Raw genomic sequence first — 16,980 nt, forward strand, 5'->3', positions numbered from 1 at the left:
AAGAAATTAAGGAAACAATTCCATTCACCATTGCAACGAAAAGAATAAAATACTTAGGAATATATCTACCTAAAGAAACTAAAGACCTATATATAGAAAACTATAAAACACTGATGAAAGAAATCAAAGAGGACACTAATAGATGGAGAAATATACCATGTTCATGGATTGGAAGAATCAATATAGTGAAAATGAGTATACTACCCAAAGCAATTTACAAATTCAATGCAATCCCTATCAAGCTACCAGCCACATTTTTCACAGAACTAGAACAAATAATTTCAAGATTTGTATGGAAATACAAAAAACCTCGAATAGCCAAAGCAATCTTGAGAAAGAAGAATGGAACTGGAGGAATCAACTTGCCTGACTTCAGGCTCTACTACAAAGCCACAGTCATCAAGACAGTATGGTACTGGCACAAAGACAGACATATAGATCAATGGAACAAAATAGAAAGCCCAGAGATAAATCCACACACATATGGACACCTTATCTTTGACAAAGGAGGCAAGAATATACAATGGAGTAAAGACAATCTCTTTAACAAGTGGTGCTGGGAAAACTGGTCAACCACTTGTAAAAGAATGAAACTAGATCACTTTCTAACACCGCACACAAAAATAAACTCAAAATGGATTAAAGATCTAAATGTAAGATCAGAAACTATAAAACTCCTAGAGGAGAACATAGGCAAAACACTCTCAGACATAAATCACAGCAGGATCCTCTATGATCCACCTCCCAGAATTCTGGAAATAAAAGCAAAAATAAACAAATGGGATCTAATTAAAATTAAAAGCTTCTGCACAACAAAGGAAAATATAAGCAAGGTGAAAAGACAGCCTTCTGAATGGGAGGAAATAATAGCAAATGAAGCAACTGACAAACAACTAATCTCAAAAATATACAAGCAACTTATGCAGCTCAACTCCAGAAAAATAAACGACCCAATCAAAAAATGGGCCAAAGAACTAAATAGACATTTCTCCAAAGAAGACATACGGATGGCTAACAAACACATGAAAAGATGCTCAACATCACTCATTATTAGAGAAATGCAAATCAAAACCACAATGAGGTACCACTTCACACCAGTCAGAATGGCTGCAATCCAAAAATCTACAAGCAATAAATGCTGGAGAGGGTGTGGAGAAAAGGGAACCCTCCTACACTGTTGGTGGGAATGCAAACTAGTACAGCCACTATGGAGAACAGTGTGGAGATTCCTTAAAAAATTGCAAATAGAACTCCCTTATGAACCAGCAATCCCACTGCTGGGCATACACACCGAGGAAACCAGAATTGAAAGAGACACATGTACCCCAATGTTCATCGCAGCACTGTTTATAATAGCCAGGACATGGAAACAACCTAGATGTCCATCAGCAGATGAATGGATAAGAAAGCTGTGGTACATATACACAATGGAGTATTACTCAGCTGTTAAAAAGAATTCATTTGAATCAGTTCTGATGAGATGGATGAAACTGGAGCCGATTATACAGAGTGAAGTAAGCCAGAAAGAAAAACACCAATACAGTATACTAACACATATATATGGAATTTAGGAAGATGGCAATGACGACCCTGTATGCAAGACAGGGAAAGAGACACAGATGTGTATAACGGACTTTTGGACTCAGAGGGAGAGGGAGAGGGTGGGATGATTTGGGAGAATGGTATTCTAACATGTATACTATCATGTGAATTGAATCACCAGTCTATGTCTGACACAGGATGCAGCATGCTTGGGGCTGGTGCATGGGGATGACCCAGAAAGATGTTATGGGGAGGGAGGTGGGAGGGGGGTTCATGTTTGGGAATGCATGTAAGAATTAAAGATTTTAAAATTTAAAAAATAAAAAACTAAAAAAAAAAAAAACCAAAAACAAAAAAAAACAACACAAAAGAAAAAAAAAAAGCATGCACGAAGCTAGTAGGAAGGTTAAAAGAAAAAAAAACTAGTAAAGTCATCTATATCTGCAATAAGTAGTTAAGGATACATAAAAAAAATATGTAATATATGATGGATGTCAAACAAGAGTAAATGAAGGGAAAGAGGAGTAAAACTGCAGAGTTGTTAAAATGCATTTGAAATCAATAGACCACAACATAATATTATATTGTATTATATATTATATTGTATTATATTATATATGTATACATATATAAACCTTATGGTAACTGCAAACCAAACAGCTGTAATAGATATACACACACACAAAAGAAAGGAATCCAAACATAACACTGATGATGGTAATCAAAATCACAAATAAAGAGGAGAAGAAGAGAAAAAGTCAACAATCAAAAAAGAAAAAAAAAACTACAAAAAAATCAAAATTAACAAAATGGCAAGAAGTATATACCTATCAATAACTACTTTAAATGTAAATGTACTAAATCCTTCAATCAAGACATAGAGTGGTTAAATGGGCACAAAATCAGAACCTATATTTATGTGGCCTACAAGAGACACATTCATATCTAAAGACTGACATGGACTGAAATGAGAGAATGGAAAAAGTTATTCCATGAAAACGGAAATAAAAGCTGGGGTAGCAATATTAGTGTCAGACAAAATATATGTTAAAGAGTGTAACAAGAGACAAAGGAATGTTTAAAGGGTCAATCCAAAAAGAAGATATAACAACTGTAAATATATATGTACCCAACATAGAAGCATGTAAATACAAGAAGAAAATATTAACAGACATAAAGGGAGAAATTGATAGGAACATAATAATAGTTGGAAAATTAACACCCTATTTATATCAATCTACAGGTCATCCAGGCACAAAATCAATGGGGAAATGGATGTCTTAAAATGACACATTAAACCAAATTGACTTTATATATATTTATATATATATATATATATATATAGAGAGAGAGAGAGAGAGAGAGAATCTCAGCCAACAATGGCAGAATACACATTCTTTTCAGATGCACATGGGACATTCTCCAGGATAAGTCACATGCCAAGCCACAAAACAAGTCTCAATAAATTTAAGAAAACTGAAATTACATCAAGCATCTTTTCTAAGCACAGTGCTAAGAGAAAAATAAATTACAAAGAAAACAACCTGCAAGAACCCCACAAACATATGAAGATTAAACAACAAGCTACTAAACAACCAAAGGATAAGAGAAAAAACTAAAAAATATCTGGAGACAAATGAAATGAAAACATGATAATCCAAAATATACGGGATACAGGAAAAACATTTCTAAGATGAAGGTTTACAGCAGTAAAGCCTACCTCAGGAAGCAAGAAAAATCTCAAACTACCTACACTTACACCTAACGGAATTAGAATAAGAAGAACAAACAAAATCCAAAGTTAATAAAAGGAAGCAAATCATAAAAGTCAGAGCATAAATAAAAGAAATATAAAAGGAAAAGCCAATAGGAAAGATCAGCAACACTAAGAAGCTGCTTCTTTGAAAAAAATAAACAAAATTGCTCATCAAAAAACAGAGAGGGCCCAAATCAATAATAGAAACAAAAGGAAAGTTACAAAGATACCGCAGAAATTCAAAGGATCATAAAAGATTACTATGAACAATAAAATGCACAACCTATAAGAAATGGACAAATTCCTAGAAATGCATAATCTCCTAAGACTGATTGAATCAGGCAGAAATAGGAAATAAGAACAGACCAATTACTAGCAATGATATTGAATCAGTAATTAAAAACAAGCAAAGAAAAAACTTCCAACAAACAAAAGGTCCTGGTCCCTCCAGGACCAGATGACTTCATATATGAATTCTATCAAACACTTTAAGAAGAGGTAACATCTATCCTTCTCAAACTATTCCAAAAATTTGCAAAGGAAGGGACACATCCCAAGTCATTTATAAGGCCAGCATCACCATGATACCAAATCAGACATTACCAAAAAAAGAAAATAGCAGGCCAGTATCAGTGATGAACATAGAGGCAAAAATCCTCAACAAACCAAATCCAACCAAATCCAAAATTTAAAAGATCATTATCAAGTGGGATTTATACCATGGATACAACAATGATTCAATCTCCACAGATCATCAATGTGACATATCACATTAACAAACTGAAGAATAAAAAATCAAATGATCATTTCCACAGAGGCAGAAAAAGTTTTTGACAAAGTTCAAACCTACAAAGTTCAAATATGATTTTTTAAAAAATGCTCCAGAAAGTAGGCATAGAGAGAACATACCTCAACATAATAAAGGCCATATATTATGACAAGCTGACAGCTAATATTATACTCAATGGTGAAAAGCCAAAACCATTTCCTCTAAGATCAGGAACAGGACAAGGATGCCCACTCTCACCACTTTTACTCAACATAGTATTAGAAGTCCTAGCCACAGTAATCAGACAAGAAAAATAACTATAAAAAGTCCAATTCAAAAGGAAGAAATAAAATAGTCTCTGTTTGCAGATTACATGATATGACACATAGAAAATCCTAAAGATGTTCCCAATAAACTACTTGAGCTTATCAATGAATTTGGTAAAACTGCAGGATACAAAATTAACATATAGAAATCTATTGCATTTCTTTACACTAACAATCAACTATTGATAAAAGAAATTAAGAAAAAAATCCCATTTACCTCACATTAAAAGGAATAAAATACCTAACTAAGGAAATAAAAGACCTGTGCTTGGGAAACTGTAAGATAATAATGAAAAAAATTAAAATGACACAAAATGGAAAGATGTGTGCTTGGATTGGAGCCGATTATACAGAGTGAAGTAAGCCAGAAAGAAAAACACCAATACAGTATACTAATACATATATATGGAATTTAGAAAGATGGCAATGATGACCCTGTATGCAAGACAGGAAAAAAGACACAGATGTGTATAACGGACTTTTGGACTCAGAGGGAGAGGGAGAGGGTGGGATGATTTGGGAGAATGGCATTCTAACATGTATACTATCATGTAAGAATTGAATCGCCAGTCTATGTCTGACGCAGGATGCAGCATGCTTGGGGCTGGTGCATGGGGATGACCCAGAGAGATGTTATGGGGAGGGAGGTGGGAGGGGGGTTCATATTTGGGAATGCATGTAAGAATTAAAGATTTTAAAATTTAAAAAAAATAATAATTAATTAATTAATTTTAAAAAATGAAATAGTTAATATTGTTAAAATTCCCATACTATCCAAGGCAATCTACAGATTTAATACAATCATTATCAAAATACTGATGGCATTTTCATAGAACTAAAAGAAATGTATCTAAAATTTGTGTGAAAACACAAATGACCTTGAATAGCTAAAACAACTTTAAGAAGAACAAAGCTATAAGTATAGGCATCCTGATTTCAAACTATCCTACAAAACTTCAGTAAACAAAACAATATGGCATTAGCACAAAAACAGACACTCAGATCAATGGAAGAAAATAGAGAGCCCAGAAATGAACCCACACTTATATGGGCAATTAATCTATGACAAAGGAGGCAAGATTATACAATGGGAAAAAGACAGTCTCTTCAATTATATTTTGTGAAAACTGGATTGCCCATGCAAAAGAATCAGAATGGACTACTCTCCCACTTTATGCACAAAAATAAATTCAAAATGGACTAAACCAGTAAAGAATCCACCTGCAATGCAGGAGACCCTGGTTCAATTTCTGGGTCAGGAAGATCCCCTGGAGAAGGGAATTGCTACCCACTCCAGTATTCTGGTCTGGAGAAGTCCATGGACTGTATAGGCCATAGGTTGCAAAGAGTCAGACATGACTAAGCAACTTTCACTTAACTTTCAAAGACTTAAATATAAGGTATGAAACCATAAACTTCTAAAAGAAAACATAGGAAGTATACTCCTTGACAACAGTCTTTATAATATTTCTTGGATCTCTCTCCTTGGGCAAGGGAAACAAAAGCAAAAATAAATGGTACTACATAAAAAAAAAAAAAAGCCTTTGCACAGCAAAGGAAATAACCAAGAAAATAAGAAGGCCACCTATTGAATAGATAAAACATTTGCAAATGATATACTGATAAGGGGTCACTATCTAAAATATGCAAATAACTCATACATAAAAACATCAAAAAGACAAACAATCCATTTAAAATTGGGCAGAAAACCTGAATAAACATTTTTCTAAGGAAGACAGACAGGTGGCCAACAGGCACATGAAAAAATGTTCAACATTGCTAATTAGTGAAATGCAAATCAAAACAAAAATTAAATTATAACCTCACACCTATCAGAATGGCTATCATCAAAATAGACACAAATGTTGATAAGAATTTGGAGAAAAGGGAATCCTGTACACTGTTGGTGGGAATTTAAGTTGGTACAACTACTATAGAAAACAGTATAGTAACTTCATAATTGTTTCATCAAGAAAATCACAAAATTGTACATCTCCCCTTTATTTATTTACTAAAGATATTTCAAAAGCTACCACAACCATCACATAAATTTACACAGATTGGCCCTATTTATAATATAGGGATTTCTCTTTGGAAAAAGTTGATTTGAGAGAGGATCAATTACATGCCCTTTGAAGTAAAAATAGGTATGTCTACAAAAAAGAAAAAAGAAACAGTATAGAAAGCCCTCAAAAAATTATGACTAGAATTATTATATGATCCAGCAACAGCACTCCTAGATATTTATCCCAAGAAAACAAAAACATTAGAATATATATGCACCCCTATGTTCATTGCAGCATTGCTTATAATAGTCAAGGTACGAAACAACCTAAGCGTCCAGCAAGAGATGAATGGATAAAGATGATGTGGTATATATACATATAGTGGAATATTACTAAACCATAAAAAGGAAATATCTGTTATCTGTGATAACACAGAGGGTATTATGCTAAGGGAAATATCTTAGACAAAGACAAACATCATATGATTTCACTTACATGTTTAATTTAAAAACACAAAACAAATGAAAAAGCATAAAACATAAAGTTATAGTACAGAGAACAGCAGGTGTATGCCAGAGGGGAGGTAGGTAGGGGGAGGAAAGAACTAGGTGAGGGAGGTTAAGAAATGCAAATTTAAAAAAAAACAGAAATGCAAATTTCTAGTTGCAAAACAAACGAGTCATGGGTATGAGAGAGCTTATTCTTAGTTAGGTTGATAAGACCAGGACCCTTAAGGAGGAGAAAGTGACAAACATTTCTTTCTAAAATGCTTTGTCTTAGTCACATAAATCACATAGTTCAGTTCAGTCCAGTCACTTAGTCGTGTCCGATTCTTTGCAACCCCATGGACTGCAGCACACCAGGCTTCCCTGTCCATCACCAACTCCCGGAGCTTGCTCAAATTTATGTCCTTTGAGTCAGTGATGCCATCCAACCATCTCATCCTCTACTGTCCCCTTCTCCTCCTGCCTTCAGTCTTTCCCAGCATCAAGGTCTTTTCAAATGAGTCAGTTCTTCACATCAGGTGGCCAAAGGACTGGAGTTTCAGCTTCAGCATCAGTTTTTCCAATAAATAATATTCAGGACTGATCCCCTTTAGAGTGGAGTGGCTGTATCTCCTTGCTGTCCAAGGGACTCTCAGGCGTCTTCTCCAACACCACGGTTCAAAAGCATCAATTCTTCTATCTATTTTACATATGGTAATGTATGTTTCAATGCTACTCTCTCAATTCATCCCATCCTACCTTGGAGAAGACTTCTTGGAGAAGACTCTTGAGAGTCCCTTGGACTGCAACGAGATTCAACTAGTCCATCCTAAAGGAAATCAGTCCTGAATATTCATTGGAAGGACTGATGTTGAAGCTGAAATTCCAGTACTTTGGCTACCTGATGCAAAGAACTGACTCATTGGAAAAGACCCTGATGCTGGGAAAGACTGAAGGCAGGAGGAGAAGGGTATGACAGAGGATGAGATGGTTGGATGGCATCACTGACTTGATGGACATGAGTCTGAGTAAACTCCAGGAGTTGGTGATGGACAGGGAGGTCTGGAATGCTGCATTCCATGGGGTTGCAGAGTCAGACACAACTGAGTGACTAGGGATGGAACATGCAACATGATAAATATAATTAACACTATTGTATGTTACATATGAAAGTTAGATTTAGTCTCTAGAGTTCTCATCATGAGAAGAACATTTTTTTTTTTCTGATTCTTTCACTGTGTATCTATATGAGGCAATGGGCTTCCTAGCTGGTAAAGAACCTGACATAAGAGACGTGGGTTCATTCTCTGGATGCGGAAGATTCCCTGGAGGAGGGCATGGCAACCCAGTCCAGTATTCTTGCCTGGAGAATCCAACAGAGTCTAGTAGGCCAGAATCCATAGGATCACAACCATCAGACATGACTGAAGCAACTTACCATGCATGCATGCATGAGATGGTGGATATTTATTAAACCTGCGATAGTCTCTTCATGGACAATGTAAGTCACATCATGGAGTATGTAAATCAAGTCATTATATTTATCTTAAACGTATATAGTACTGTGGACTTCCCTTGTGGCTCAGATGGTAAAGCGTCTGCATACAATGCAGAAGACCCGGGTTCGATCCCTGGGTCGGGAAGGTCCTCTGGAGAAGGAAATGGCAATCCACTCCAGTACTCTTGCCTGGAAAATCCCATGGATCAAGGAGCGTGGTAGGCTACAGTCCATGGGGTCGCAGAGTCAGACGTGACTGAGCGACTTCACTCACTTACATAGTACTCTATGTCAAATATATTTCAGTAAAATTGGGGGGAAAAGAATCACAGTATGTATGATTTGTGCACAAATTCTAAGGACAGTGAGAATAAAAAACAGTCCCTTCTCACGAGCTCACAAACTAGCAAAAGAAACCAATAAACAAACCCCATAGTGAAAGTGGCTTGGTCGTGTCCAACTCTTTGTGACCCCATGGACTATAGAGAATACTGGAGATCAGAATACTGGAGTGGGCAGCCTTTCCCTTCTCTGGGGGATCTTCCCAATCCAGGGATCAAACCCAGGTCTCCCACATTGCGGGAGGATTCTTTACCAACTAAGCTATCAGGGAAGCCTGTCAAAACAAATCTCATACAATGTGATAAACACTAGCATAGTCAGTCATAGGGACAATAAAGGATCATCAAGGAAAATCAACTATACTTTAATACAATTCTTTTAAAAATAGAGCATTAAGGAAACTTTCAATCCAGACCAGAGGAAAAGGAGGTGATGGTGCATGGACAGAGTAGTATTCTAGAGAAGACCATATTTTGTAGTACAAACTACCTTTTAATAAACTTTGATGAGTCCCTAATATCTTGAAATTATAAAATTAAGAACAATTATATTATCTAGATCAGTACTATACAATGAAATGTAATGTGATCTATATGAGTAATTTAAAATCGTCTCATAACCATATTAAGAAAAAAACAAGTGAAATTAATTTTAACAATATATGTAATACAATATACCTAAAATATTATTTCAACATGTAATCAATATAAATTACCGAGTATTTTATAGCTTTCTGTACTAGGACTTCAAAATTTACTGTGTCTTAGTACTTACCACTTATCTCAATTCAAACTAAGCCACATTTTAAGGGCTCAATGGCCTGACTAGCCAACACAGAACTAATTTGAATTACTAGTTCCAAATATTTTCAAGTATGAAGACCTCTCAAAATATTTTGAGGATATCCACTTTATAGCTTGACACTTTTATTATCCCTTCCCTTATGGCTCAGTTGGTAAAGAATCCTCCTGCAATGCAGGAGACCCCGGTTTGATTCCTGGGTCAGGAAGATCCACTGGAGAAGGGATAGGCTACCCACTCCAGTGTTCTTGGGCTTCCTTTGTGGCTCAGCTGGTGAAGAATCCGCCTGCAACATGGGAGACTTGGATTTGATCCCTGGATTGGGAAGATCCCCTGAAGAAGGGAAAGGCTGCCAACTCCAGTATTCTGGCCTGGAGAACTCCATGGACTGCATGGGGTTGCACAGAGTCAGACACGACTGAGTGACTTTCACTTTTTTTTTCTTTCTTTGGCCTGACAAAACATAGAGATCACTATTTTTAAGCATCACCTAAGTTCTATCATATCCACCTCTATGACCATAAGGTCAATAAAGCTGACACATGAGCATTTTTTGAGAGGTTCCTTATAGAGATGATTCAAATATTCTGGTGCTACGATGAACTCCTAGAGAGAACAAGACGGTGGAGGAGTAGGTGGACGTGGAGTACCTCTCTCTCCACAGATACATCAGGAACACACCTTCAGACACAGAAGTGCATACAGAACACCAGCTGAGAGTGGACAGGAGTACCTGACCAGCAGAAAAGAATACATAGAACCATGCAAAACCCAGTAGGATGAAGGAACTAGGGGGAAAAACAGGACTGGACCTGCCCTCCACAGTGAGAGAATTGAAGCAGGGGTCTGATCCCCACATTGGGGTAACTGTCTGGGTTAGAGGAGAAACATTTAAGGCTGAGAGTGAAGCAGCTGATCTGTGGCAGCCTAAATGGAATGAGAACAGACAGTCCTTGCCACAGCCATACATCCCTGGACAGGGACACAGGTCCCCTAGAAGGTGCAGCAGCTGGGAGCTGGAGCTTAGGGATTGTGGAGCAATCCCAGGGTGAGGGCTGCTGTTGACTGCAGAGATGGATCAAGGAGATCTGAGGGAGGAGACTGTGGTGGGAAATGCCTGTGGAGGAAAGGCAGGCAGTTATGGAAGCAAGGAGATATGCTGAGTCACACATATGAGGTGGAGCCATCACCATAGCCTCTCTCCCCTCACATGCCAGCATCACCAGCTGAACAGTAGAGAGGCTGGCCCATCAAGCACATGATGCCCTAAACTACAGAGTAGGACCCCAGCCAGGATGCCCCTTCAAGTGTCTGACATGCCAATCTATAGCAGAGGACCCCAGCCAGGGGGGTCCCTCTATGTTCCTGATGCACTGAACAACAGAGAAAGACCCCAGGCAAGGGAGCCCTCTAAGTGCATGAACAGGCAGAGCTACAGAGAAAGACTGGCCAAAGAGGCCTTCTGATCGCCAGCTACAAGAGGCTCGAACAAAGACTCTGAGAAGGCCATAACTCCTGCAGCAGAGATAGGCCATTTCCCTGCACACTTGGTGCTGCCAGGATCCCCGCAACCCAGGGAGCCACCTTCAATGCTCAACCCTCACTGGGGCAGAGCTGCCACAGACAAAAAAAGAGTCTTGTGTCTAAGCACAGAAGGTCACTTCAGTTGTGTCCAACTCTTTGCAACCCTGTGGACTGTGGCCTGCCAGGCTTTTCTGTCAGGGGGTCCTCCGGGCAAGAATACTGAAGCATATTGGCCAACACTTGTTGCCATACCCTTCTAAAGCACTAAATTTCCTGTTGCCCTAGCTGCCAATTCCTGAGTACCTGGTGCTGCCAGAATCCCTGTGACCCAAGCAGCTGCACCACCTCTTATGAACAACTATATGGCCATAAAATGGATAACCTAGAAGAAATGGCCAGATTCTTAGCACTGAAATTGAGGCTGTGATCAAAGATCTCCCAAAAAACAAAAGCCCAGGACCAGATAGCTTTACAGGAGAATTCTATGAAACATTTGGAGACGAGCTAATGCCTATCCTTCCAAAACTCTTCCAAAAAATTGCAGAGGAAGGAACACTTCCAAACTCATTCTGAGACCACCATCACCCTGACACCAAAGGCAGACAAAGACAACACAAAAAAAGAAAACTACAGACCAGTATCACTGATGAACATAGATGCAAAAATCCTCAACAAAATTTTACCAAACAGAATTCAACAACACATTAAAAAGCTCATACACCATGATCAAGTTGAGATGCATTCCAGGGATGCAAAGATTCTTCAATATACACAAATCAATCAATGTGATACACCATATTAACAAATTGAAAGATAGAAATCATATGATAATCTCAATAGATGCAGAAAAAGCCTTTGACAAAATTCAGCACCCATTTATGACTGAAACTCTTCAAAAAATGGGCATAGAAGGAACCTACCTCTACATAGTAAAGGCCATATATGATAAGCCTACAGCAAACATTATTCTAAATGGTGAAAAACTGAAAGCGTTCCCCTTAAGATCAGGAACAAGACAAGGGTGTTCACTTTTACCGCTATTATTCAACATAGTTCTGGAAGTCCTAGATACAGCAATAAGAGAAGAAAAATAAATAAGAGGAATCCTGATCAGAAAAGAAGTAAAGCTCTCACTGTTTGCAGATGACATGATACTGTACATAGAAAACCCTTAAGATACTATCAGAAAATTACTAGAGCTAGTCAGTGAATCTAGCAAAGTCACAGGATACAAAATCAATACATAGAAATCACTTGCATTTCTATATACTAACAGTGAAAAATCAGAAAGAGAAATTAAGGAATCAATCTCATTCACCACTGCAACAAAAACAATTAAATATCTAGGATTAAACTTACCTAAGGAGACAAAAGAACTATACAAAGAAAATGATAAGACACTGATGAAAGAAATCAGAGATGACATGAACAGATAAAGAGATATTTCACGTTCCTGGGTAGGAAGAATCAATATTGAGAAAATAACTATACTACCAAACACAATCTACAGATTCAATGCAATCCTTATCAAATTAACAATGGCATTTTTCACAGAACTAGAACAAAAAATTTCACATTTCATATGGAAACACAAAAGACCCCCAAATAGTCAAAGCAGTCTTGAGAAAGAATGGAGCTGGAGGAATCAAACTTCCTGACTTCAGATTATACTACGAAACTACAGTCATCAAGACAGTATAGTACTGGCACAAAAACAGAAATATAGACCAATGAAACAAGATAGAAAGCCCAGAAATAAACCCATTCACCTATGGGTACCTTATTTTTGACTAAGGAGGCAAGAATATACAATGGGGAAAAGACAGCCTCTTCAATAAATGGTGCTGGGAAAACTGGACAGGAACAAGTGAAAGAATGAAATTAGAGCACTTCCTAACACCATACACAAAGATAAACTCAAAATGGATTAAAGACCTAAATATAAGAGAAACTATAAAACTCTTAGAGGAAAACATAGGCAGAACACTTGATGACATAAATCAAAGCAAGATCCTCTATGACCCACCTCCTAGAGTAATGGAAATAAAAACAAAAGTAAACAAGTGGGACCTCATTAAAATTAAACTTTTGCACAGCAAAGGAAACTATAAACTGTAAGGTGAAAAGACAGCCCTCAGAATGGAAGAAAATAAAAGCAAAGGAAACAACTGACAAAGGATTAATTTCCAAAATATATAAGCAGCTCATACAACTCAATACCAGAAAACAAACAACCCAATCAAAAAGTGGGAAAAAGACCTAAACAGACGTTTCTCCAAAGAAGACATACAGATGGCTAACAAACACATGAAAAGATGCTCAACATCATGTATTATTAGAGAAATGTAAATCAAAACTTCAATGAGATATCCCTCATACCAGTCAGAATGGCCATCATCAAAAAGTCTACAAACTATTAATGCTGGAGAGGGTGTGGAAAAAAGGGAACCCTCTTGCATTGCTGGTGGGAATGTAAATTGATACAGCCACTATGGAAGACGGTATGGAGATTTCTTAAAAAACTAGGAATAAAGCCACCATAAGACCCAGCAATCCCACTCCTAGGCATATACCCTGAGGAAACCCAAATTGGAAGACACATGTATCCCATTTTTCCTTGCAGTGCTATTTACAATAGCTAGAACATGGAAGCAATCTAGATGTCCATCAACAGATGAATGGATAAAGAATCTGTGGTACATGTACATAATGGACTATTACTCAGCGATAAAAAGAAACATTTGAGTCAGTTCTAATGAGGTGGATGAACCTACAGCCTATTATACAGAGTGAAATAAGTCAGAAAAAGAAAGATATTGTATACTAATGCACATATATGGAATCTAGAAAAATGGTACTGAAGAATTTATTTACAGGGCAGCAATGGACTTCCCTGGTGGCTCAAATGGTAAAGCGTTTGTCCACAATGCAGGAGACTTGGGTTCGATCCCTGGGTTGGGAAGATCCCCTGGAGAAGGAAATGGCAACCCACTCCAGTACTCTTGCCTGGAAAATTCCATGTACAGAGGAGCCTTGTAGGCTACAGTCCATGTGGTCGCAAAGAGTCAGACATGACTGAGCAACTTCACTCACTCACAATGGAGAAGCATACACAAAGAATAGACTTATAGACACAGGGAGAGGTGAGGAGAGGGTGAGATGTATGGAAAGAGTAACATGGAAACTTACATTCATATGTAAGATAGATAGCCAATGGGAGTTTGCTCAGGAAACTCAAACAGGGGCTCTATATTAACCTAGAGGGGTGGATGGGGAGGGAGATGGAGGGAAGGCTCATAAGGGAGGGGATATATGTATAACTATGGCTGATTCATGTTGAGGTTTGAGAAAACAACAAAATTCTGTAAAGCAATGATCCTTCAATTAAAAAATGTTTAAAAAAAAAAGAAAAAAGAACTCCTAAGGTCTCTTCCAATTGATGGTAGTATGAGTTCTCCTTCCAACTCTTTCACTTACCAGCTATGAGACCTTAGGCAATATACTAAACCTCTCTAAATCACTGTTCTTTCATTTTTAAAAAACAAGAACAGTATCTACCTAATATTTGTTGAGCACTCCAGGCATCTTACAGCATCAGCTCTTTAAGTCCTCACTGCAATCCCATGAGAAACATCTCATGGGAGATGAGATGTTAATCTCATCACAGGACATGAGATAATATAGCAACAGGTATATTATCCCCATTCCACACAGATGCACTCAGAGGCACAGAGGTGTTAACTAACTTGTCCAAGATTATTCAGCTATAATTTGAACCCCAAACATGCACTGTAAGTCCCTGTGTTATATACTGTTTTTAAGTTAGTGATTCTCTAATGAGATAATGTCCACAGACACTTAGTACATGCAAGTTCAATACATGTCAATTATTAAGATTCTAATGTCCATATTTGTACCTTTTTAAAATGCTCTTTCCAAACTTGAAATCTAGAAAATAATTGCCTTGCTTCATCACTCAGAAAATAATTGCAAGTCCCATCTCCTACATAAGTCTTTTTTTAACTGAGTTGATCGCGCTCTAAAACTTCCCTTTGATATCTAAAGGAGTGCAGACTTTGGTCCATGATTCTACACCAATGATTATGCCTTAGTACTTTATCAACAGTGGTAATTATGGAGGAAGAAATTCCCTCATATCCCAACCCTGCTCATAGAAAGTTATTCATGCACTCATTCAGTAAGGGCCTATTCTATGTCAGGCTCTGAGTTAGGTGCTAGACATGTATGGCAAACAAAACACATGGTTCCTTTTCTCATGGAGATTTTTACAATAAACATGACATTACACAAATAAATGTATAAATACAAATTGTGATTTCATTAAAAAAAAAAAGAGGACTTTGGAAAGACAGTTTCAGTTCAGTTCAGTTCAGTTCCTCAGTCATGAGACAGTTTAAGGGATATAATTTAGCTCTAAGAAGTAAGAGAAGGCCTCTCTGAAGAAGTAACATCTAAGCTAAAGACTTGAAGAATGAGTAGAAATTTTTCAGGGAAAGAGTGAACGAAAGAAAGAACAGTCCAGTCAAAGACCCTGAAGCAAAAGTGCCTGCCATGTTTAGAAACTGAAGAAAACCAAAGTAGCTGAGCTATAGTGAGCAAGAAGAAAGTGGCAGAAAACTGTACAGGGCCAGATGAGAATCTGACGAAGAGCAGGTATATTGTGCAACTTGGAGAAAAAAAAATACCTATTACTGTATTTGCACAGTACATACTCAGGAAATTGGACCTTGCCCATCTCTTCCTGACTAGAAGGGTGGGGATTGGCATATTTTTAAAAAGAATGAGCAATCCTGACCTACTAATACTATTTCAAGGGTACCAGTGTTGCTTCTAAAACAGTGAATCCCTTAAACAACCCATAGTTTTGCCTAGAACTTATACAGCAAACATCCACACTGTCTACTATCACATGCAAGCCATCAAAACAAGGTAAAGATGGTTGAATAACATTGCCTATGATCACAAAGGCATTTTACAGGCTAACAGTATCAAGTAATACAAGGAAATGAATAAAAAGAATGGATGGAAGTTTAATGAGCATAATCTAAATAAGAAATTAAGCCCACTGCAAATTCTGAATTATAACACTTAGTATATATTGTATATTGAGGTTTAAATTATCTACTCAGTTATGGGAATTGTAAGGCCAGGTTGGGTGAGGGGTGAAGATGGAGGGAATCAAGTGAATGAAAAGCATGCTTGATGCCTGATATGGCGTCTGCAAGTGAAACTACCATTATTATTATCTACAGTGACTAACAGGGTAATAACAAAATAATTTGGGTATGTTAGCTATACATATACTACCAAAACGAGAAATGAACAAGACTTTCACAGTGGATATGGGAAAGTTCAAATACTAAGTGTAGCATGCAATAAGAACCAGATGTAAACATAGCTGCTGTCAGAAAGGGTATATACTACCTAAATGTTTATAAGGCTGAGTTGGACCATAAAGAAGGCTGAGGGCTGAAGACTTTACGCTTTCAAACTGTAGTGCTGGAGAAGACTCTTGAGAGTCCCTTGGACTGCAAGATCAAACCAGTCCATCCTAAAGGAAATCAACTCTGAATGTTCACTGGAAGGACTGATGCTGAAGCTGAAGCTCCAATACTTTGGCGACCTGATGCAAAGACCCGATTCATTGGAAAAGACCCTGATGCTGGGAAAGAGTGAGGGCAAGAGGAGAAGGGGGCAATGGAGCATGAGATGGTTGGATGGCATCACCAACTCAGTGGACATGAGTTTGAGCAAGCTGCAGGAGACAGTGAAGGACAGGTCAGCCTGCGGGGCTGTAGTCCACAGGATCACAAAGAGCTGCACACGACTGAGCAACTGAACACAAATCATCTAAGCAGTAATCCAACTGAATCAGCCTCGCACCCCTGCAGGACACTGTGGTTACCAATG

Source organism: Ovis canadensis, chromosome 15 (genome assembly GCF_042477335.2).
Source record: "Ovis canadensis isolate MfBH-ARS-UI-01 breed Bighorn chromosome 15, ARS-UI_OviCan_v2, whole genome shotgun sequence".
NCBI lineage: Eukaryota > Metazoa > Chordata > Mammalia > Artiodactyla > Bovidae > Ovis > Ovis canadensis.